The sequence below is a fragment of the Neofelis nebulosa genome, chromosome 18 (genome assembly GCF_028018385.1).
Source record: "Neofelis nebulosa isolate mNeoNeb1 chromosome 18, mNeoNeb1.pri, whole genome shotgun sequence".
Classification (NCBI taxonomy): Eukaryota; Metazoa; Chordata; class Mammalia; order Carnivora; family Felidae; genus Neofelis; species Neofelis nebulosa.
Window position 1 is genome coordinate 34,450,414 of NC_080799.1, and position 22,638 is coordinate 34,473,051.

General features: G+C 45.5%; 1 protein-coding gene and 1 pseudogene across 3 annotated transcripts in view; one reads left to right on the forward strand and one right to left on the reverse strand.

The window, feature by feature from the left end:
• The window catches only part of SHISA9 (shisa family member 9), a 420,069-nt gene that overhangs the window by 234,846 nt on the left and 162,585 nt on the right, over window positions 1-22,638 (reverse strand). The gene's annotated exons all lie outside the window — the stretch shown is intronic.
• Window positions 1,789-10,296, forward strand: LOC131501566 (large ribosomal subunit protein eL33-like; annotated as a pseudogene).

Consider the following 22,638-nt stretch of genomic DNA (forward strand, 5'->3'; position numbering starts at 1 on the left):
GGGTCTCCACGCTTCAGGGGCCATGACTCTTTTATCGTGACTATGTGACTTCATTCTCACAATCGTGCGAGGTAGACATGGCTAAGCCTGTTTCACAGACAAGAGGACTGAGCCCTAGAGAAAGGTGGGTCTTGTGGAATAAAATTCCTAAGCTCACCCTGCAGCCTGGTGTCCTGGGAAACCAGTCACATAGACAGCTTGAGTTCATGACTTGCAAGAGAGCCAAGGAGAAACCCTTCAAGAGTTGGCCTGTGGAGTCTTTTCTTCCATCCTTTCTTTCCCCTTCGTCTCTTCCTTCTTCCTCCTTCCCTTCTTACTTAAATTCCTTATTTTCTCCCTCCATTCTCTGCCTTTGTTTTCTCTCTTTCCTTCCCTCCTTACTTTGATTGTCTCCCTCTCTCCTTCCCTCCTTCCTTTCCCTCAATTTCTCTCTACATCCCTCCTTTCTTCCCTCCCTCATGCACCCTCAGGCTCTCACAGTATTGATTAACTACCTACTCTTTGCCTGGCCTTACGCAACACGTTGGGAACACTCAGATCCATTAGACATATCTGTCTTCTCAAGGAATTCACATTCAGGTGGGGTAGGGGGACAGAGAGCAAAACAGACCCCACAGTAGTGAGGTTAAGTATTACGATAGGGAAACCAGAGTTGGCTGTGAGTGTGGATGAGGGCCCCAGGGAAAGCTTTCACTTCCAGGCAGCCTCTTCATCACTGTCTAAACTTCCGTCCAAGCTCAAGATGTCACCATCCACCCACATCGGGCTGCGAACACTTTGTCAGCCTCTGCCAATCACGGAGTTCTCAACCTGTGCCATAAGACACCTAAGGACTTGCCACTAGCTAGGATATGTCATTGAATTGGACCCTTCCTCACTTCCTGTCAATTTCGAAGAGGGCCCACCATTGCTGTAGTAGCCAAAGAAGGTAGTCTATTGCCTACCTATTCTTAACAAAAAATTTTTTTAATGTTTTATTTAATTTTGAGAGAGAGAGAGAGAGAGAAGAGTGCGAGCAGGGGAAAGGCAGAGAGAGAGGGAGACACGGAATCTAAAGCAGGCTCCAGGCTCTGAGCTGACATCACAGAGCCTGACGCGGGGCTCAAACTCATGATCCGTGAGATCATGACCCGAGCCGAAGTCGACGCTTAACCGACTGAGCCACCCAGGCACCCCGACTGCCTACCCATTCTTTATGCCAGGTAAGGATCAACAAGACTGGTAATATTAGTTATGAACCAGGGGACGTCCAACACTAACCTCAGAGCTGATTAGTGCTCAGGGCTGAGGACAGATTAATGAACAATAAACACATAAATACTTCTTTTGTTCCAGGTAATACTGAGAAATAATTGGCATGCACCACTGTGTAAGTGTCAGGCATATAGCATAGTGCTTTGATTTACGTAGACTGTGAAATGATCACAATAGGTTCAGATACCATCCATCATCTCATACAGATACAGTAAAAAGAAAGGAAAAATTTCTTCTTGTGATGAGAATTCTTAGGATCCACTCTCTTAACTTTCCTATATGTCATATACCAGCACTAACTACAGTCACCATGTTGTACATTACATCCCCAGAACTTAAAACTAGAAGTTTGTAGCTTTTGGCCACTCACCAATTCACCCTCCCCTCACCCTCTGCCTCTGGTAACCACAAATCTGATCTCCTGAAGAAAGAATCAGTGACCTGGAGGACAGAACATTAGAAATTATCCAGCTCTTTCCGCCACCTTGGAACCTGGGGAGGCCTGCTGGGAACAGGACTCCTAAAACAACAGATATGTCTAGAAAGCTGTGGTCCAAAGTCATTTTTGCAGGTTAAAGTGGGGTCTCTGGAAACAGAGGGAGGGCATGGCTCTTCTTAAAACTGAAGGTGTTTATGCTCGAGATGAAACTAAATTCTATCTAGGCAAGTGATGTGCTCATGTATACAAAGCAAAGAACAACACAGTGACTCCTGGTGGCAAACTGAACAAAACCAGAGGGATCTTGGGAAAAGTAATTCGTGCTCATGGACACAGTGGCATATGGCTCGTGCCAAATTCCAAAACAACCTTCCCGCCAAAGCCATGGGCCACAGAATCCGTGTAATGCTGTACCCCCTCGAGGACTTAAACTTACTGAAAGGTAAATAAATAAAGGTGCAGATTTAAAAAAAAAAAAAGAAGAGGAAGAAATTGTCCAGTGAAAGGAGAAAAAAGAAAAAAGATCAAAAAATACTGAAGAAAACCTAGCAAACATGGGAGACAATGTATAAAAAAAAACAACCCCACAATATTCACATTATGAGAATTCTAGAAGGAAAAAAGAAAGAGAAAAGGACAAAGTATATTTAGAACAATAATAGCTGAAAAGGCCCTGAACCTAGGAAGAGAAATGGACATCCAAATCCATGAGGCTTGAAGGATCCCAAGTGGGCTGAACTCAATTAGGGCCATACCCAACACATTCTAAGTAAACTGGCAAAAGTCAAAGCAGCAAGAGAAAAGAGAGGGGTTACATACAAGGAAACACCCATGAGACTATTGGCAGGTTGCTCAACATGAATACTTCCTGAGCAGCATTCCTGCCCCGGACTGGGTGGTTCTGGAACCAGCAAGTGACTCATGTGGAGGTATTATTCTTGCATAGATGGATGAGGTAGCATATTTGGAGTCAAGCAGATTTTGGTTCCTAATTGTGAGGTCCTGGATGACAAATCTCAACTTTACGAGGCTCAGCATCTCATTTTTATAATGTGGATAATAATCCATGTCACAGGGCTGCTGATCAAAACAGAGCACAGTGTCTTTCTCCACCATAAAAGGGCAGCACGGCAAATGATACTTATTTCTAAATACTACAACTATAATTCATCCTAATGGTTCTGTGAGATCCCTTCATTTATCAGGCAAAAAGTGGAGACTTAAAGTGAAGCCAACTATCTTAAGATACACCCCTACTAAAAGAGAGATGGGATTTAAGATACAATCCTTCCTTCCAGCATATCCCATCGGGGAAGCTGCGGTCAGGAAATCGATGGTGAATTCATATCTCAAGTAGGTCCAGATTGTGATGGACGCCAATGGATTTACAGTTTTATTCACCTGTCTGGAGCTAGGAGAATACAAGGTGTGCCAACCCTTCTTGTCCCAGCATCCCCTGGAAAGTTACCAGGCAAACTGCAAATAGTGTAAGGCTCCAAACGCTTCATGCTCCAACAGATCCAATCTTTCTTGGGCTTGGGGAACTGACACTATCTCTCTCCCCCTCCCCACCCCAGCTAATAACTTCGGTCATGTGGCCACCGCTCTCTGAAGCCTTTCTTTCCTCTCAGCTTGAGAAAGCTCCAATTTGGTGATTGTTCATTATCCCCCCATTTAGACAATTTTCAGCGCACAGTGGAACCTTTAAACAGTGTGAACAATGTTGTCAATCTTTCTGCATGCTGCCTCTACCAGGCATTAAGAGGTAAATTGACTGCGCAGCGGGGAGGGGAATTAGGAACACAGCTTCCATTAATAGTAATAGGGTAAGCCAAGTGGGCCCTGAAGTTTGGTCATGGAAAGGGGCAGGCATTAGAGATACCTGTATACCAAGGGCTGGACTGAGTCTGAGTCAGGATTCGGTGCTCCCCGATGAGGCCCTTCCTCAACAAGGAGAGAATCCCCAGATGCAGGGTACAAGACAGTGGGTGGAGAGGAAGGGAACGATCTATGGATCACAGAGCACCGGCTGTATGCAAAGCACTTTAATGATGTTATGTCACGTCATTCTCAGAATAACACCGAGCGTCAGGAGCAGTCCTCACACACTCTGGATGAGAACATAGAGGTAAAAGCCCGGTGACACAGCTCATGAGTGGTGGTGCCAGGATTTGAAATGTGACCTGCCCAGCTCCAAAAGTCCCACTGTTAGTAGCCACTTTACTGGAAGAGGCCCTTGCTTTCTGGATTCTTCCGAATGTCTCTCTTTTGCCCAGACTGGGCTGCCTCCCTTCAGGGCAGTTGGAGAGTTGTCAAGTTCATGATCTCTCGTTATAACACAAAATGAGGCCTTTTTTGCCCATTTTCGCTGGATTCTGTTTCTGCCAGGTGTGCTCACCATTCACCTCATACCTCTGTTGTCACGATGGTACAATCCAGCCACCCTTATTTATGCCTTTCCTGTATGACTCAGAAGGGTCACCTCTCTGCTCCAGGAGTAGCAACAGAGATCTAGCAAACAGGCCACTGATTCCTTATCCCACGTGCATAAGGGGCCCCATCCGTCAACTTCCCACCAAGCACCAGTACCAAACAGATCAGATGAGACGCTCAAGATTGACTCTGGTTGCCAGCCATGAGCGGGGCCACACACAGCTCCCAGGTGAACAAGGGCATGTATCCTTTTTTTTTTTTTTCAACGTTTTTTATTTATTTCTGGGACAGAGAGAGACAGAATATGAATGGGGGAGGGGCAGAGAGAGAGGGAGACACAGAATCGGAAACAGGCTCCAGGCTCTGAGCCATCAGCCCAGAGCCTGACGCGGGGCTCGAACTCACAGACCGCGAGATCGTGACCTGGCTGAAGTCGGACGCTCAACCGAGGGTCCCAACCCCTAGTTGGGACGCTCAACCTAGCTCCCAAACCCTAGTCCTATCCCATTTGTTTGAATTACAGGACCTTAGGCGAGCTGGCTTCTCCATCTATAAAGCAGGAATGCTAATTTCACCCCCGCAGCATTGTGTGAAGATCCAAAGAGAAAACACCCAGGCAGCACCAAACACAATGCCTGGAAAATGGACAGTCCATCAAAGCTGAACTGAGAAAACACTCAAACATCGTAGGGGCATCTGTTTCTCCACCATCACCACCACCGCTTGGCTGGTTTCCTATGGGACAGAGGTTTTACGGTTCTGCTCCCTCCAGCATTTAGGAAGGACAGGACTGTCAAGTCAATCTGAGGATAACTGCTTGCCACAGGCAGAAACAGTTGCTGGTGGCCTGGCAAGAAATGGCCACATCTTAAAGGGACAGTGGAAGACCCTTGGAGGAAAATTCCGCAGTGGCCGGTCACCGCCTACAGCTGTACTGTACACGGAGGCCGGACCTCCTTCTCTCAAAACCAGGGTCAGCCCCAGCGTATTTCTATCTTCTTCTTCAACAACAACAGAAGCACTGAGCCCCTACTATGAGCATGGCACATGCATGCTCCATCGACCACCACTCTGTGCCTTTCTCCAAGGAGCCATATGCTGAAAAGAGGACCGTGACATCTGACATGGATGGAGAGCTTCCAGTGTGCTGGGCACTGTGGTATTTTATGTGGACCATCTCGCTCAGTCCTCAGAGGATCCCATGAAATAGGGCGTTTGCTGTCATCGCTCTACCAAAGAGAAGGATGCCAGATATGCCTGTTATATAGACCCGTCCTCTGCGTGTGTGTGTGTGTGTGTGTGCACGCGCGCACAATTTAGTGATAATGCTCCTTTTAACACTTCTGAACAGAAGTGGACAAAAATGTTAAAAGGATTTCATGTGCTTTAGCAAAGTGCCTGTCATATAGGTATCCAAGACACAGATAAACAGTGTCAACCCCTCCCCTCCCCTCCCTAACAGCATTATGTGATCAGCCCTGCCCTCTGTACCCTCTTCTTCCAACAAGGCAGCCTTGTCACAGCTCGGGGCACCCTTGATGGTTCTGTTCTCCTCTTCTGCTATTCTCTTCCAGGGCTATTTCTCTCCCAGCATTTTCCTCTCTCATAAATATTTGCAGAAAGTCAGGCTGCTCTGTCTCATTGTGTTTTCACGCCTTGTTTTGCCACCTTCTTACCAGAGCTGATTTGACATAAATATTTATGTGTAAAAATATGTTCTCCAGTCCTCGGGGTTCTCCGCCCTATATACCACCGCAGGGAAATCAGGGCACGGCTAACACAACAACGCCCTGTAGCCTGGAGCAGGCCCAGGCCACCAACTCTATCCTGGGTCGTGGGGAGGAGATGTTTGATGTGTGACCCTTCTGTGAACAGGTCCCCTGGTCACATGACCCCAGGTAATAGGTCAAAGGGCTCCAAAGCTCTGGAGTGGAATTTATCAGCTCTCACTGCTTTACTATAGTGGGAGCTCCCTCAGCAGTGGGAGTAACTCTGCAACCCAACTCATGTGGCCAAAGCTAAGAAATACTGTAGACATATCCAGATATATCTAGTTACAACCTTCCTTCCTTTGATTCATCCTCAGGGCTGCACTACCTGTCCCCTCCTGTAGCCAACTACCATCATGCCATTTTTACGGCCATGCCAGCTGCCATCACCCATTCCCACCGGACGTCTAGGAGGACGCTGTCTTCAGATCACATTTTCATCTACCTTGGAGTGCACTCGGCTCTTTCTGAGGTCGCCCATCATCCTTCTTCCAAAAAATGTACCTCCAAACTACTGACTGCACATGGGTTTGCACAGTAGCTTAGATCTCATGCAATCTACAATAGCGACAGCAGCAACAACAAAATATCAGCCCCCTTTTAATAGTCAGTACCTACCCAATAGAAGCAGTGGCCAAGAACTCAGTGTTTGCCTGAACTAAGCCTAAGCCCCACACTATAGTCATCTAGGGCTCTGTCGGGGGAAAGCTGATTTGGGTGTAGCCCAGTTCACCCCAGACCCCACTAGGTCACTTCTCCTAAAGGTAACAACACAAGGAGAGACTTCTGTCCACACCTTTCGGGAGACTGTGAAGAGAGGCAGCTTAATAAGAATTAATTTAATTAGATGTAATTAATGATGATTATTAATAACCCACTGATAATTGTTACTTGATTATGTAACTATTTAATAATAGGAAACATAATAATTATTATTAATGGCCAATAAACGTGCCTGCTACATCAGTAAGTGGATATAGGATATAAACAATCTGTTAGTAGAAAACGCCTCTCGGACCGGGTCAGAAAATAGAAACCTAGGGGCGCCTGGGTGGCACAGTCGGTTAAGCGTCCGACTTCAGCCAGGTCACGATCTCGCGGTCCGTGAGTTCGAGCCCCGCGTCAGGCTCTGGGCTGATGGCTCGGAGCCTGGAGCCTGTTTCCGATTCTGTGTCTCCCTCTCTCTCTACCCCTCCCCCGTTCATGCTCTGTCTCTCTCTGTCCCAAAAATAAATTAAAAAAAAAAAAAAGTTGAAAAAAAAAATTTAAAAAAAAGAAAATAGAAACCTAACCCTTATTCGTATGCCACGACAAAATGGCATGGTGAATTATTAACAAGTGTACTGTCATCAGAATCAGAAAACCTGGGTTCGAAAATCAATGGTGCCAGTGGAGGCCAGGTGACCTTGGGCAAGGCCGCTCTTCTCTGAAAGCTTCTGGTTTCCCAGCTGCAAATGGGGAACCCGCCATCCCCAAGGGAGGCCCACATGTGGTAAGAAATGGGCAAACAGTGCTGGACACTTCGGAACACTGAGGTCTTGCTGTCCCAAGTGTGGGTGGCAGAGCAGCAGGCCGTGAAGACACAGCTGAGGGAAGCTGGACTCTGTTCTGGAAAGCTGCGGCTTGAACCTGGTATTCTCGCTTACCGGCTGTTCGGCCCTGGGAAGTCACTGAATTTCTCCCTCTCTCAATGTCCTTATCTGTAAACTACGGACGGTACTGGTACGTCTGTCGTATCTGCCTCATAGAGTCGCTATGAGGATTAGAAGTAACATAAAACCTGTCAGAAATGATAAAGTTGCTACAACTGCAGATACGGCCGAGATTAGGAAAATGAGAGAATGTTATTTAAAATTTTCACCCTAAAATAGAAATCTCGTTGAAATGGCCACGTTTTCAAGCAAAACATACATTGCCCAACTGGCCCGAGAGAAAGTAGAAAACCACAGTAGACCAAAAGCCATATAAAAATTCAAGTCATTTCTGGGGCGCCGGGGTGGCTCAGCCAGTTGAGCAGCTAACTTCAGCTCAGGTCATGATCTCACGAGTTCGAGCCCCACATCGGGCTCCGTGCTGACTGTTCAGAGCCTGCTTTGGATCCTCTGTGCCAGACCCCTCTCTTTACACCCCCCCCACCTTCCCACCCCCCCTCTAAAAAATAAACATTAAAAAAAATTTTTTAAACCAAAGTCATTGCTGTTGTACTTTCTTTCAATGTTTCTGTAAGTTGAACATGTTTCAAATTTTCAAAATAAAAGCCAGTGTTAAAAAAAAAAATACACTCCCACAAAAGCAAATATCCCAATTACTTTTATAGCCAAAGTGTAGCAGACCTTTGAGAAACAGAGAATTCCCGGTTTAGTCAGACTGTTCTAGAATACAGGAAAGAGGTAAGTTACCCCAATCATTTTATGACACAAGTATATAATATCAGTACCAAGACTGGACAAAGACCATAAGGATTGAATCCAACCCAGTCTGCCTTCCTCAACAAAGGCCACACAAGAAAACCAGTCTCCATTATACACATGGATGCAAAACAAAATCCTCCCCCACCAAAAAAACAAAAAACAAAAAAACCCCAGCTGAATGAATGCCCCTTAAGGCCTGGAACCTGCTCCCTAATTAGCCCTGATTAGTAAGATGTCATAACTTACCAGATAAGAAGGACTTATTATTACTATTAATTATTATCTTAGAAACAGTAATTTTGTTTCCATCCCTCTAGCCCCTCCAGCTTCTTCAAATTGTTTTAACAAAGGAAACCATGGAAATACAGAACTAAAAGCTGAGCAACCTTGGGAAAAGAATGTGGCTCTTACAAGTGTCGATGGAAAAGTCAAATAGTACAAAATAAACAACACCAACAGAAGTGAACGAAACCCACAGGCCACAGAGACATACACCCAGAGCTTACCAATTACACTGGAATCGGGATTTGCTGGAATAAAGAGGGCTAACAGGAAGAGGCATGTGGGAGTGAATATCCACATTTGTCTCAAATGTTTTCACAATAACGAATTAAAAGATTCCACTTCAAAGGGATTGATACAAATGAAAGAAAAGAACTGAATGTACTAGTTAAAAATACATAGGTGATGGGGTGCCTGGGTGGCTCAGTCGGTTGAACGACCAACTTCGGCTCAGGTCATGATCACACGGTCTGGGAGTTCGAGCCCCGCGTCAGGCTCTGTGCTGACAGCTCGGAGCCTGGAGCCTGTTTCGAATTCTGTGTCTCCCTCTCTGTCTGCCCCTCCCCCACTCGTGCTCTGTCTCTCTCTGTCTCAGAAATAAATAAACATTAAAAAAAAATTTTTAAATATATAGGCGATCAACTGAAGAACTTTAAAAATTAAAAAATTAAGAATTTTTAAAAAAATTAAAAAACCAAAAATGAAACCAACAAAAACCCCCAGAAATTAGGCAAGTAGCAGGAAGGGAGCGAAAACCGAGGCCAAAAAAACTAGATCAGTGATTCCCAACCTTGGGTGTATTCATTAGAATACGTGGGGCTAGGGGTGCCTGGGTGGCTCAGTCGTTTGAGCGTCTGACTTTGGCTCAGGTCACGATCTCACGGTCCGTGAGTTCGAGCCCCACGTCGGGCTCTGGGCTGATGGCTCAGAGCCTGGAGCCTGCTTCGGATTCTGTGTCTCCCTCTCTCTCTGCCCTTCCCCCGTTCATGCTCTGTCTCTCTCTGTCTCAAAAATAAATAAACATTAAAAAAAAATTTTTTTTAATAAAAAAAAAAAAAAAAAAAGAATACGTGGGGCTAGTCTTAAAAATCCTGATACCTAAGCCACATGCCAGAGCAAATAAATCCAAATCTCAGGCGGAAGCCAGACAGCAGAATTTGTTAAAGCTCCGTACAGGATTCCTATATGTGTCTATTGCTGGGAAGCACCAATCTAGAGGAAAAGACACAAGTGGGAGGGTAAAGAAAATTGCAAGGACACGTAAGGAATAAAAGCATCGCCAAAAAATGAAGACAGAATTGATAATAAGCATGCAAGGTACGAAGGAAAAGAAAAAAGACTCTCAGGCTGGGTCTAAATCAAAATCCGGTCTTCATTTGCATATCATAAGAAATCGCACGATGCCTTGTTTAAAACGAGCACTGGATTCAAAGTCAGAAAACCTAGGTTCTAAGATCAACGATGTCATCTGAGGCTGCGTGACCTCAGGCAGGGCCCTTCTTCTCAGCGGGCTCTCTCCGGGGCAGGTTCAAATAGTGTTAGGAACCTCAGAATCCTAAGGCTTTGTGCCTCTGCAGACCAGCGACACCAGCAGCCTCCGGGGGCTCATAAGAAATGCAGAATCTCCGAGTCCGCCCCAGAGCCACCGAATCGGAGTCTGCATTTTAACAAGATCCCACAGGTGATCCGCGTGCACCTCAATGTTTGAGAAGCACCGCCCCAGACAGCTCTCTGACCTTCCCGAGAGACTTGGCAAGACAAGAATTATTGCCTGTTCTTGCTGTCTCATGCCTCTGTGTGTGGCGCCCTCTCCTGAAACGCCCTCCCACATCCTTGTCTAGCTGCCTCCTCCTTGATCTCTGGGACACAGCTTCCATGAACTCCAGGAAGTATTCCTGGAAACACCCACGCACCACCTTGCCAAGGGGTTACCTGTCCTTCCTGGGCTCCTCTCTATCGAACCCTCACCTGCTGCGCTGTGGAACTGCTGGCTTCTGTGTCCTCTCCCAGCATTGTATGGTAAACTTTTTAAGGGCATTTCAATAAGCACCTGCAATGCGCAGAAAACGTTCTTGCGTAAGCGGAATTCGGCACAGAAATTAGTTAGTTTCCGGCGGCTGCTGTTAACGAATGACCACACACTTGGTGGCTTCACAGAAATTCATTCTCTCACAGGGTTTAAACACAAACAAACAGCAACAGCATCAAACCTTCCCGGGATCACAACTAGACTAGCACTGGGACAAATACATGTGTCCATCTCCCAAGGGCTTGTCTTTAACATACACAAAAGCCCTAACCTATATTAAGTGCAATGTGTTTACGGCACACACACTTTGTGTAGGTAGTTGTGTTAGGCATTACACATCCAGGATGCCTCCTTTCTCCAACAACCATGAAGGTGGATATTCCTGTCACCAGTTTTCAGGTAGGGAAACTGAAATTCAGTTCAGGTGAGAAATATGTCCAAAATCTCACAGGTATCAGCCAGCATCAGAGCCAGGATTTGAACCCGGGGCTATGTGGCTCCATGCACACACTCAGCAAATATTTACTGAGTGCCTACCGCATGCCAGGAATGACTGTGTTTAAGACGCACACTTTCCCAGGCTTCTCTAGGCACAGCCCCACAGAGGTGAATGTCTAGCTCCAAAGCCAGCACTCTGCTCACTGGTCCACACCGCCCAGCTGTCAACCACCATCTCGCCTCCATCTTCTCAAAGCAAGTCTTTTATCTGGGGCTTCAGCTCCTTCCTGATACCTTCAGCAGCGTCACTGTGCCATACCATGAGCCATGTTACTCTGACAAGCTCTGTCAAAGGCAAGGACCCGTAGGGCCAAGAACACCTTGGGAAGTTCCTGTGAATGAGAACGTGAAAACCAGATATCTTCGTGTTGTCCCAGACATACTCCTGACGTTGCATTGCAAGTAGACACCACCACTGATCCTTTGCCAACCTGACAAGAGTTTGTGGTGTGCCCCAGAGACCAGCTGACATGCATGTTTCAGTGAGAGGTGGGTACAAAATAAAGTCAGATGGACCAGTAAGGTACACTACCGGGTCCAAAGAACCTACAGTCCATTGGAACAGGCCACCGATGGACAATGCTACAGATACACCCCCAACTATAAGAGTAGAGAATCAAAGCAAACATTTGCCTTGGAGGTCCGAGAGTTATCCATGCAGGGAGTGCTATTTGAAATAGGCCAAAGAGGCTGCTTAAACTTCTACAAGGAGAGATGATGTGAGAGAGTCAGCAGTCAAAGGAGAAAGTCTTCCTGAGGAAGACATTCAGATGATTTTGTTTCTAAGAACATCACCCCTGGAAGGAACGGCAGTATTGCTAGTGTGGGGTTTACAAGTCCAAGTGCCTACAAGCAGGCAGACTGGTCAGCTGGTGCGAACCAATAGGACAGATGTACCACTTGTTCATAGCCAAATGGAGTCTGATGGGGCCGTCACAAAGTTTTATTACGGAGCATATGGGTTATTAGATATTTTGAGTATCACCCCTGTTACTCGATGAGGCAAGAATAATGAGTGAGTAATGCAGAATAAGTGTAAAGTAGGTACAGCCAGACAGACAGATGAATAAGTAAGTAGATACGTAAATGATGATGATGACAATGATGATAGAAAAGAAGGAGGCAAAGAAGAAAAATGATACAGATGGATAGGAAGGAAGGAAGGAAGGAAGGAAGGAAGGAAGGAAGGAAGGAAGGAAAAAACAGAAATGGCTGGCTGAATGGATAATGGATGGATGGAGCTAGATGGAATACCTAGCTAGACAGTAACATATATAAAGCCCCAGAACATAATGTTGAGTGAGGGGGGGGGAAAGGCAGGTGGAGAATGCAATGTCAAATATTATACAATGAACAAAAACTGAAACATAAAATACTATATATTACTTACCAAAACATAAATCTGTATGTAAAAGTTAACAAGAGGACCTCCACGTAAGAGTCAAAGCCATCACTCTTAAAAAACAACAGATGTTGGGGCGCCTGGGTGGCGTAGTCGGTTAAGCGTCCGACTTCAGCCAGGTCACGATCTCGCGGTCCGTGAGTTTGAGCCCCGCGTCAGGCTCTGGGCTGATGGCTCGGAGCCTGGAGCCTGTTTCCCATTCTGTGTCTCCCTCTCTCTCTGCCCCTCCCCCGTTCATGCTCTGTCTCTCTCTGTCCCAAAAAATAAATAAAAAACATTGAAAAAAAAATTAAAAAAAAAAAAACAACAGATGTAAAAACCTTCATGACAATGGATTGGTCAATGATCTCATGGATTTGACACTCATGGGATATGACACCAAAAGCAGGGACAGCAAAAGAAAACAGGCAAATTGAACCACATCGAGATCAAAAACTTGTGCGCACCAAAGGACATAATCAACAGAGTGAAATGGCAAGCCACAGAATGGGAGAAAATATTTGCAAATTATTTATGTGATAAGAGGTTGATATCCAGAATGCATAAAGGACTCCTAAACTCAACACTAAAAAAGAAATGAACAACCAAATTCAAAAATGGGCAAAGGACCTGCAGGTACACTGTTCCAAAGAAGATATACAGATGGCCAATAAGCTCATGAAATGAAGCTCAATTATCAATCATCATCAGCAAAACACAAATCTGGACCATAGTGAGACACTACCTCACACCCATTAGAATGGATGCTATTAAAAAAAAAGATAGGAAAAAAAAAAACAGAAAATAACAATTGTCAGTAATGATGTGGCGAAATTGGAACCCTTATGCACTGCTGGTGGGACTATACTTGATCTTAGCCAAAAGGCCGAGAAGCGATGGGACTATAAAATGAAACTGTGGAAAACAGAATGGTGGTTCCTCAAAAAATTCACCACAGAATTTCCCTATGATCCAGCAATTCTACTTCTGGGGATACACCCAAAAGAACGGATAACAGGGTCTCAACCAGGTATTTGAGCACCCATGTTACGAGCCACATGATTCACAATGACCAAAAGGTAGAAGCCATCCAAGTATTCACGGACGGAGGAACAAACGCAATGTGGTATACACACACAACAGAATCCTTACTCAGCCTTAAAAAGGGAAGAAATCTTGACACAGGCTACAACGTGGCTGAACCTTGAGGACACTGTGCTGAGTGAAATGTCATTCACAAACGGACAAATACTCTAGGATGCCATTTCTATGAGGTACAGAGAGTACTCAAATTTATAGAGGTAGAGAGTAGAAAAAAAAAAAGTAGAAGGGTGGTTGCCAGGAGCTGGGTAGGGGGAACTGGCAAGCTAGTGTTTAATGGGTACAGAGTTTAAGTCTTGCAAGATGAAAAGAAATCTGGAGATGGATGGTCGTAGAATTGGTTGCACAATTCATGCCACAGAACTGTGCGCTTAAAAGTAGTAAAATGGCAAATTTTGTGTTACATAAATGTCACCACAATTAAAAAAGAAATAAATCTTAAATACTTAAATGTTATCCGGGTTAGATATAAAAAGGAACTAACCAAAATTCATGACCCTTAACCCCATGCCTGAGAGAGGGTAAGACAGATGGTGACAGAGAAGGGGCAATTTCAACATGATCTGTCACTTACTGGTTCTGATGTCAAAACAAAATACATCCCGAAGAAATAGGACCAAAAGTTAACAATCATAGAGTCTGGGTGGTGGAAGGCCGGGTGATTTTTACCTCGTTCTCTGTACTTTTCTGTACCCTTTTTAACTTCTTCGAAATAAAAACTGTAGTCAAAGAAGAAAAAAACATTGCGAGTGGAAGGGACACTTCGATATTATGACTTGGCTAAATTGTTAAATCTTTGTGTTCTGGGAAAACAGTCACTTGTTTCTAGGAATATTTTAACCAACACAGGTAATCTCTGAAAAATTTCCAGGCATAATTCCAGGCTTATAGCAGGTCCTAGGTAACTATGTGGTGAATGAATGAATGATCGCTGCTAGTTTAGGGTAGAAGCCTACACTGACCCGGAGTCAGATTAAACGACCTCTTGGCTATGGCCACAAAACCCCTCTCATCCCTAAGATACTGGCCTGGGCCTTTTCCCAGTTTCCATTGTGTTCAGCCCTCCCTCCTCCATGGGTTCCAAGAACACAGCCAGAGAATGCAAACAAATGAGCCAGTAATTTTCAGGACATTCTCAATTCCTTGGCTAGGTCCCTGCAGCAACTGAATATTAAGCACATTAGCTCTGACCTCCCTGCCCAAATTCCTTTGTATTGGATGCAGTAATGAGCCTCTCAGGCAAGACAATTTTCCCAAGGTTTCAATATCTATTCCTGTCCAATGGCTGTCACCTACAAGTCCTGAAGGCAGCCAATTAATTCAGAGATGCTGTACCAAGCAAGGATGACCATCCTCTACTCTGGTGATGGGAAATTCAAATCAGGCAATCACCAGCTAGGTCACGATGGGCACTGCCTGGAAAAACAGATCACTCTAACCCTAACCTAATGCTAACAGGCAGGGAGAACATCCTCATGCAAACACACAGGAGATGCTGTCTCACTGGTCCCTTGGGAACCTCTGCCGTGGCCACCATCGCTACAATTAGTGAAAACATTTTTGATTTAGGTCCATTTACACCTGAAAATCTTTAGTCCTGAAAATCAGGAAGATGTGTACAAATCTGCTACTCTAACATCAGCGAGCTAAAGCGAGATAAAGGTACAAAAAGAGACTCTGGTTCCAAGTGACACAGGGTTTGCTTAAAGGGAAAATGTCAACCCCGCACACTCCTTGGCCCTCACAAGGGCAAAGGGGGCCTTGACCCAGCGGTGCCTTTTAATGGTCCCTCAGTGCGTCACTGAGCACACCTCCGACAGGGAAATCAGTCCGGAGTGTCTAAATAAGAGACCCAATCAACCCAGACTCACAACCTGTAACAAATCATTTGCTAAATCTCAATCAAACCTAAATTTGCTTCAAAACAACCAACCAACCAAACCAAATAAAAAAACTACAAACTCAACAGTTCTCGATGACAGTTACAATGTCGATTTACCTGTGTTTACCTGCCCAGGAATGACCCCGGGGATTCCAACTCACTACGTGTGGGGTGTAAGCCGAGAATACAAATTTTGAAAATGTTCTGCTGGAGACACTAAGGCATAACCTGGTGAAGTCCCATAATGTATTACATTGCAAGGCATCCCTCGGGGCGCCTGGGTGGCTCAGTTGGTTTAGTGTCCCATTTCTACTCAAGTCATGATCTCGCGGTTCGAGGGTTCAAGCCCCGTGTCAGGCTCTGTGCTCACAGCTCAGAGCCTGGAGCCTGCTTTGCATTCCGTGTCTCCCTCTCTCAGCCCCTCCTCTGTTCATGCTTTGCCTTTCTCTTTCAAAAATACACATTTAAAAAAAAATTTATATTAAAAAAACAACAAAGTAAAAAACCAAAGGCATGCCTCATGAAGGAAGACAAAAACCTTTTCTGCCCTCACTCCCTCCCTTCCTCCTTTCCAACCTTCCTTTCTTTTTCTTACGTTCTTCCCTCTTTTTTCTTTCTCTTCTCCCTTTCCACTTCCTTCAATTCAACAGATATGCACTGAATATACCTTGTTAACTGAAACACCATTGCTTTCTAAACTTAACAAAAACCTTTTATCTGGCAGATGACTCAAGTAAGTACCCAAGGTCCTCTCTGCCCGGTCACAAGGCAATCCTAGTCCATTCCTCAAAAAAACCCTTTTTCCCCTTGGTTTTCTAATGATGGGACCATCTGGACTTAAGGTGCACAGGCCTTCAGGTCACATTTGGCAGCCACATAGTAAAGAGCAAGCCCCTGAAGTCAGACACACCTGGTTTTCAATCTGGGCTCCATTTTTCAGCTGTGTTTCTTTAGGCACGTTTCCTAATCTCTCTGGGCTTCAGTTCCTAAAGCTGCAAGTAACACGATAAAATGAGCCTCCATAGATATCAGCCTGGACAGATGATAACTCAAGACAGGATGGTCCCGCACCCAGGCAAGGATGACCACACTCTCTCCATGTGCTTCACCTACAACCCTACGACATTTACAGACACAAAATCTGTGAGGAGAGGCAAGACTGAATCACCAGGGGCTACTTGGAATACATCAAGATTCAATTGGTAGAACTGAATGGGAGAATGTACCAGATTCACCCGATAGAATAGAGACTTAAAAACTCACCTTAGTAATAAATAAAGCATAAATTTAAAAATAAAACTAATGGTAGGTAGGATTTACTATTGTCTTTCTATGAACCCATCACTTTGCTAAAGCTTATACAAAAATAATCCCAGTTAATCCTCAAAACAAGGAGATATTCTTTTCAGTCCCATTTAACAGATGAAGAAGCCAAGGCACAGAGAAGTTAAATAAATTATCCGATGATTTTGTATAACTAATCTGATGCCTGAGATCACCTTCTTTTTTCTAAAAGTTGATTTATTTTGAGAGAGAGGGAGAGTGCATGTGCATGTAAGCAGGGGAGGAGCAGAGAGAGAGGGAGGGAGAGAATCCCAAGCAGGCACCAGGCTCAGCGCAGAGCCCAACAGGAAGGCTCAATCTCATGAACGGGTCATCTCTCATGACCTCAGCCGAGATCAAGAATTGGATGCTTAACTGACTGAGCCACCCAGGTGTCCCCTGAGGTCGCCTTCTTAACAGCACCTTCTCAGCGACCAACAATTCCATCTTGGGAACCTGGTTTTGAGTCTTTTCCTAAAATCACCTTCGGCCCCATTAGGGGAGGATCAGTTACCAGTAAGAAGACTGGTACCGTTGGCATCTGTTCAATTTACACTGACCTCCTGTGTCTTAGACAAGTGAAGATTCCATTGGGCACCATGTGGTTGAGCCCAAATTCCCCAGGTTCCCACGGGATGAATGAAGCCACGTGTGGCTCTCTGATCACAGGCTCCCCATCACAGCTGCTCAGCTGGCTGACTGGCCTCCCTGACCTGTCACACCATCTGGAGGCTGTCTCCAAGTCTCCAGAGACCTTTGATTCCTGCTACAGTCTCAGTCCCCTCCCCTCTCTATGCTTCTGAAAGTTGACACAGACCCAAGCCGCAGCTGAAGCTGAAAAATGGACCGGACCGCTCCTCAAACGCAGCTGATTCCTCCCAGGGAAACGCAGAGCAAACAGTGCCCAGGTGTTTTCATCCCAGCTACCTGGGTTCACCTTTCCAACACGACATTCAGCTCCTTTGGCCCTTGCATGAAAAACCCTTTGCAGCAGGGAAACCTTGTACCTGCTTTTACAGGACTGCACCAGTCTGGTCCAGGGAGAAAGCCCAGTTCAGAGAGACATGGCCCTCTTCGGGTTCCCTCTTCCTCGGAGCTGGGAGGGGGCTGCATGGACAAGTGGCTGGGGGTGGCAGTGGGGATCTACTCTGGCAGGTGGCAGAAGGTCCTGAAAATCCCGTTGTAAGTCCTGGGATAGTCACGTGGGGAGGGCATCCAGGACCACCAACAGCCCTTTGCAAGCAGCTGGGAGGACATTTTAACATGGCTTAAAAACTAAGCTATAAGCCTGGGTGGCTCAGTGGGTTAAGCGTCTGACTTCTGCTCATGTCATGATCCTGCGGTTCATGGGTTCCAACCCCGCATTAGGCTCTGTGCTGACAGCTCAGAGCCTGGAGCCTGCTTCGGATCCTGTGTCTCCCTCTCTCTCTGCCCCTCTCGTGCTCTCACTCTGTCTCTCTCTCTCTCTCAAAAACAAAACGAAAAAGAAAAGCATTAAAAAAAAAAAACCCTAAGCTATGAGTTTCCTGAAAACTTAAAAGTAGTCTTCCTGTATGACCCAACAATTCCCCACCTTGGTATCTACCCAAGACAAATGAAAACGGACATCCACACAGACGTGTGTGAGAATATTCAGAGCAGCATTGTTCACAATAGATTCCAAACAGAAAAGAGCCAGAATGGATACATAGAGTGGTCCCTGCATATAATGGAATATTATTCAGCAATGAAAAGAAATGAAATCTCAATACCACCTACAACACGGATGAGCCTCAAAAACAGTGCGCTTACGCGCAAGAAGCCAAACACCAAGGGTCACATATTGTATGCTTCCGTTGATATTAAACAGCCAGAATAGGCCAATTTACAAAAACAGAAAATAGACTGGTGTGGCCTGGGGGTAGGAATGGGCACAAGAACAACGATGTTATTGGGGCGATGAAAATGTTCTAAAATTGGATAAGCAGTGATGGTAGCACAAGGCATTGAATTTACTAAATATCCCCCAAATTGTACACTTAAAATGGGTGAATGCTATGCTATGTAAATTGTACCTGCATACGGTGGGGTCTTTTGTTTTAATCATCAAACATGCAGATTTTTCTGAATTAGTGAAGGATGCATGTATCAGACTTTTTTTTTTTTTTTTTTGAGGCTGCCACCATTCCTCCATATCCCTGAGCAAAAGGAGAGACTGAGTAAGAAATGAGGGACATGGGCATCTGATGCCCACAATACTTGGTAACTCAATGAATGAATGAATGAATCAATCAATCAATCAATGAGACAATTATTGGATTTTTAGAATCCTGACAAGCTTGGAAATACCAAGCTTGACTGTGGTCCCAAGAGAGCCAGGTCAAGACACTCTGCCCCCCACTCTGCCCCGGATTCCTGGAGCTTGTACCTGTCACAGGCCTGGAGACAACAGCCTTGCCTGTCCCATTTCAGGGCACTCTGGGAAGTTTTAGTCAATTGAGGACATAACATTTGTGGGAGGAAGGTGGATAACTTGACTTTACCTGGGGGAGGCTGTTCTCCCTCTCGGTCTCATGACGGTCTCTGATATTAGTATCAATGGCAATGAGAGTCCTTTCAAATCATGAAAAAAAAAATTACCAAAGTTGCTTAAGGAAAAAGAAAAAAGATTGGCTCAGATTCAAGATTTTCCCATTGGTAAAAGCAATCCTACTCTATCCCCAAATGGTCTGTCGTTCCTATGCTGATTTTCCCCATTTAGTATTACACCATAAACAACCTCCCCAAAATTAATAAGCATCCCCTGCCATGAGCCTTGAATTTGAGGCAGACTTCCTGATCAGCTCCCCTTGCCCACTTTCCCTAAACAGCACGTGCTCCTCCATTCGGTCTCCCCGTCCCCCCCAAAACCCAAATGTCTTTTCTCCTCAGCTCTGATCACCACCTAACATACCCCACACGCACTACCCCATGAGAAGTACACTCTAAGATGTCTGGGAATCCCTCTTTTTTTTTTTTTTTTTACCAGCTGGGCCCCCAAGGGTGCTTGGCCTGTGATAGGTGCTGCATAAATACCTGCTAAATGGATGGTTTAAATGAACGAAACCTAGGATAATGTAAAACTACAGTCAACAAGCTCAGTTCCTTAAAAAATAATCAAATCAAATCAAAACATGCCTGTCACACCTACCATGGGCAGGGCTTATGCTATGCGTGGTTAGACCCCTACCCACATCCCCTTGCCAACCTGGCTTTCACTGACTCAAGACTGAGAACTAGCTGTGCCCCATACTTACCAGTACTGTCCTCCTTCGTGCCCATTCCATATGACCTACCGGCCTTTGGTTTCACTATCCACTGCTTACCCTCCAATGCATCATCATGACATTTAAAGTTCTTCGTCACCGGGCCTCAACCTGCCGTCATTATTCCCCAACCCCATGGTGGCTTTTATACCAGAAAATAGCTAGGTCTAGATGTCCTGCACCCTGCTGAAGAACCTCCTGCCCCGTGAATTCTAGACCCTGTCCCATGTCTTCACCTTGCCTGCCTATCTCAATATGTGATATTCGCTAAATCTGAAGTTCAACTCTGATCACTTCATACGCACGTATGATTTCATTCACTCCTTCAAGCACTGACCACGTAAATAAAAATAAGACTCATCACTTTCAGATGCCTGCTGTGTGAAATGTAGTTTCACTTGCAAGTGACAAAACCCAGAGAAGCTAACTCGAGCCAAAAGTTTCAAGAAAGGGAGAGGATTTATTGGTTCGTAGCTGAGAAAGTCCAGACGTGGCTGGATCCAGAAAGTCAAATAATATGACCAGAAATCTCTTTCACTCTCCTCTTGGTTCTGTTTCCTCTGGGCTCTCAGGAAAGTATTTTCCTGCCTGGTGAAAGCAATACCTCACTGTCTATATGGCCCTTAGCACCCGCTATCTTAGAAGGATGGAATGTGTCTCTTCCTGGTATTTCTAGCCAAGGTCCCAGAGAGGGCATAGATTGGCCCATCCAGATCCCATGTCCACCTCTGAACCAATCCCTGTGGCAAAGGAATCCTGTGGCCTGGCAATCTGGCCAGGCCAGCCGGGGGTCTGTCAGAGTCCCTGGAGCTGAGATTAAGGTAGACCCCATCCAAACTGAGTGGGGGCCCCAACCTTAGTGGGCATGGAGCACCATGCATAGATCACTTCACCAAATCTTCACAAATGGCCTGGGTAGGTGTTATTCACCAAGGCTCAGAAAGTTTAAATGAGTCACCCAAAGCCAGAGAACTAGCAAGTGGTAGAACCCAAGGTCACTCCTGTACATCAGGCTCTGTGCTGAGCCCGGAAGATACAGAGGTGGACAGATGTGACATCATCAAGTCATGATATAATGAGATAATTATTCACACCAAATTATTCACACCAAAATTTGGGAGGCAACAGAGCTTAGTAGCCAAGGGCTCTTGAATCATCGAAACCCAGATTCTAATTTCACCTCTGCCACTTACTGGCTGTGTGACCTTGAATGAATTGCTTGACCTCTCAAGGTTCAAAGTCTCCCTCTGCAAAAAAAAAAAAAAAAAAAAAAAAAGGTCGGCGGGGGGGAGCTGCAGGGATGAAGACAAAGAGGCAGAGGGGGAATGGTACCTATGGACAAAGGGAGCCCAGGACATTCAGAGGAGCCAGGCCTCGGGGGGAGATGCAGACTAGAAGCCAAATGATGAAGACTTCGAATGCCACTATCATCCAAGATGGTGCTCCCAATGTCATTTCAACATTTCCCAACCTCAAAGCTCTGTGTCTCCCACCATGCAGTGCCAGGTTTTCAGGAAGCCCAAGAGGTGCTGGGAGACCTGGAAGGATAGAGTTTCTCAGCCCCTGGCAGCTCTCCTCGGCAGAGTAGCTCAATTCCTCCTGACAGCACAAGCAATTGCCAAGCCCAGAATGAAACTGGCTGCTTCGACAGTTCCCTTTCTGTGCTCTGTGTTCTCTCCCCAGACTCCCAGCCATCCTGCTGGCACGGGCCCAGACCTCCCTCCTCCAGAGTCTCCCCACAACTAGTCTAATTGGGAGGCTGCGGGAAGCCCCGTGGGGCCATCCTGCCCATCCTCCATCTAAGCCTCTCCACAAGAAGCTTTGCAAAAATAAGAAGCAGGAGCCTGAGAGCCCAGGGAGCCTGAAAGACCGTTGCGGTAAGCAGGGCACCATACGTCCGAAAATTCTTTCCAAGATACAGAAATGGAATTACTTCACTAGCTGTGCACTCCTGAGGTCCATTTCAAAAAAACCAAAAAAAACTTTTAATAATATAAAAGTATCTCAGCATGGAGGAAAGACAATAAAAAAATTAACTTGCATGGAGCACAGAGTGTATCAATGTTCATTTTTTTTATACATGTTAACTTTTATTGTTACTATATTTTCCTGATGCTAACAGCGCTTTGACCAATTTTAACCCTCCCAACAACCCTAGGAAGCAGTGCTTATGCCCATTTTATGGATAAGGAAACAGAGGTTCAGTTAAATGAAGTAACCCTCAGGGCACCTGAGTGGCTCAGTGGGTTAAGTGTCTGACTCTTGATTTGGCTCAGGGTCATGATCCCAGGGGGTGGGATCAGGCCCCAGGTCGGGATCTGCTCAGACAGCACGCAGAGCCTGCTTGGGATTCTGTCCCTCTCTCTTTCTCTTTCTCTTTCTCTCCCTCCCCCGACCCCCGCCCCTGCCCTGCTTTCTCACATGTACACTGTCTCTCTCAAAATAAATAAACTTAAAAAAATAATAAAATAAACGAAGTAACCCACGATGGCACAGCTAGTAAGCAATAGAGTGGAGACTCAAATCAAGGTCTGTCTGAATCAGGGCCCACA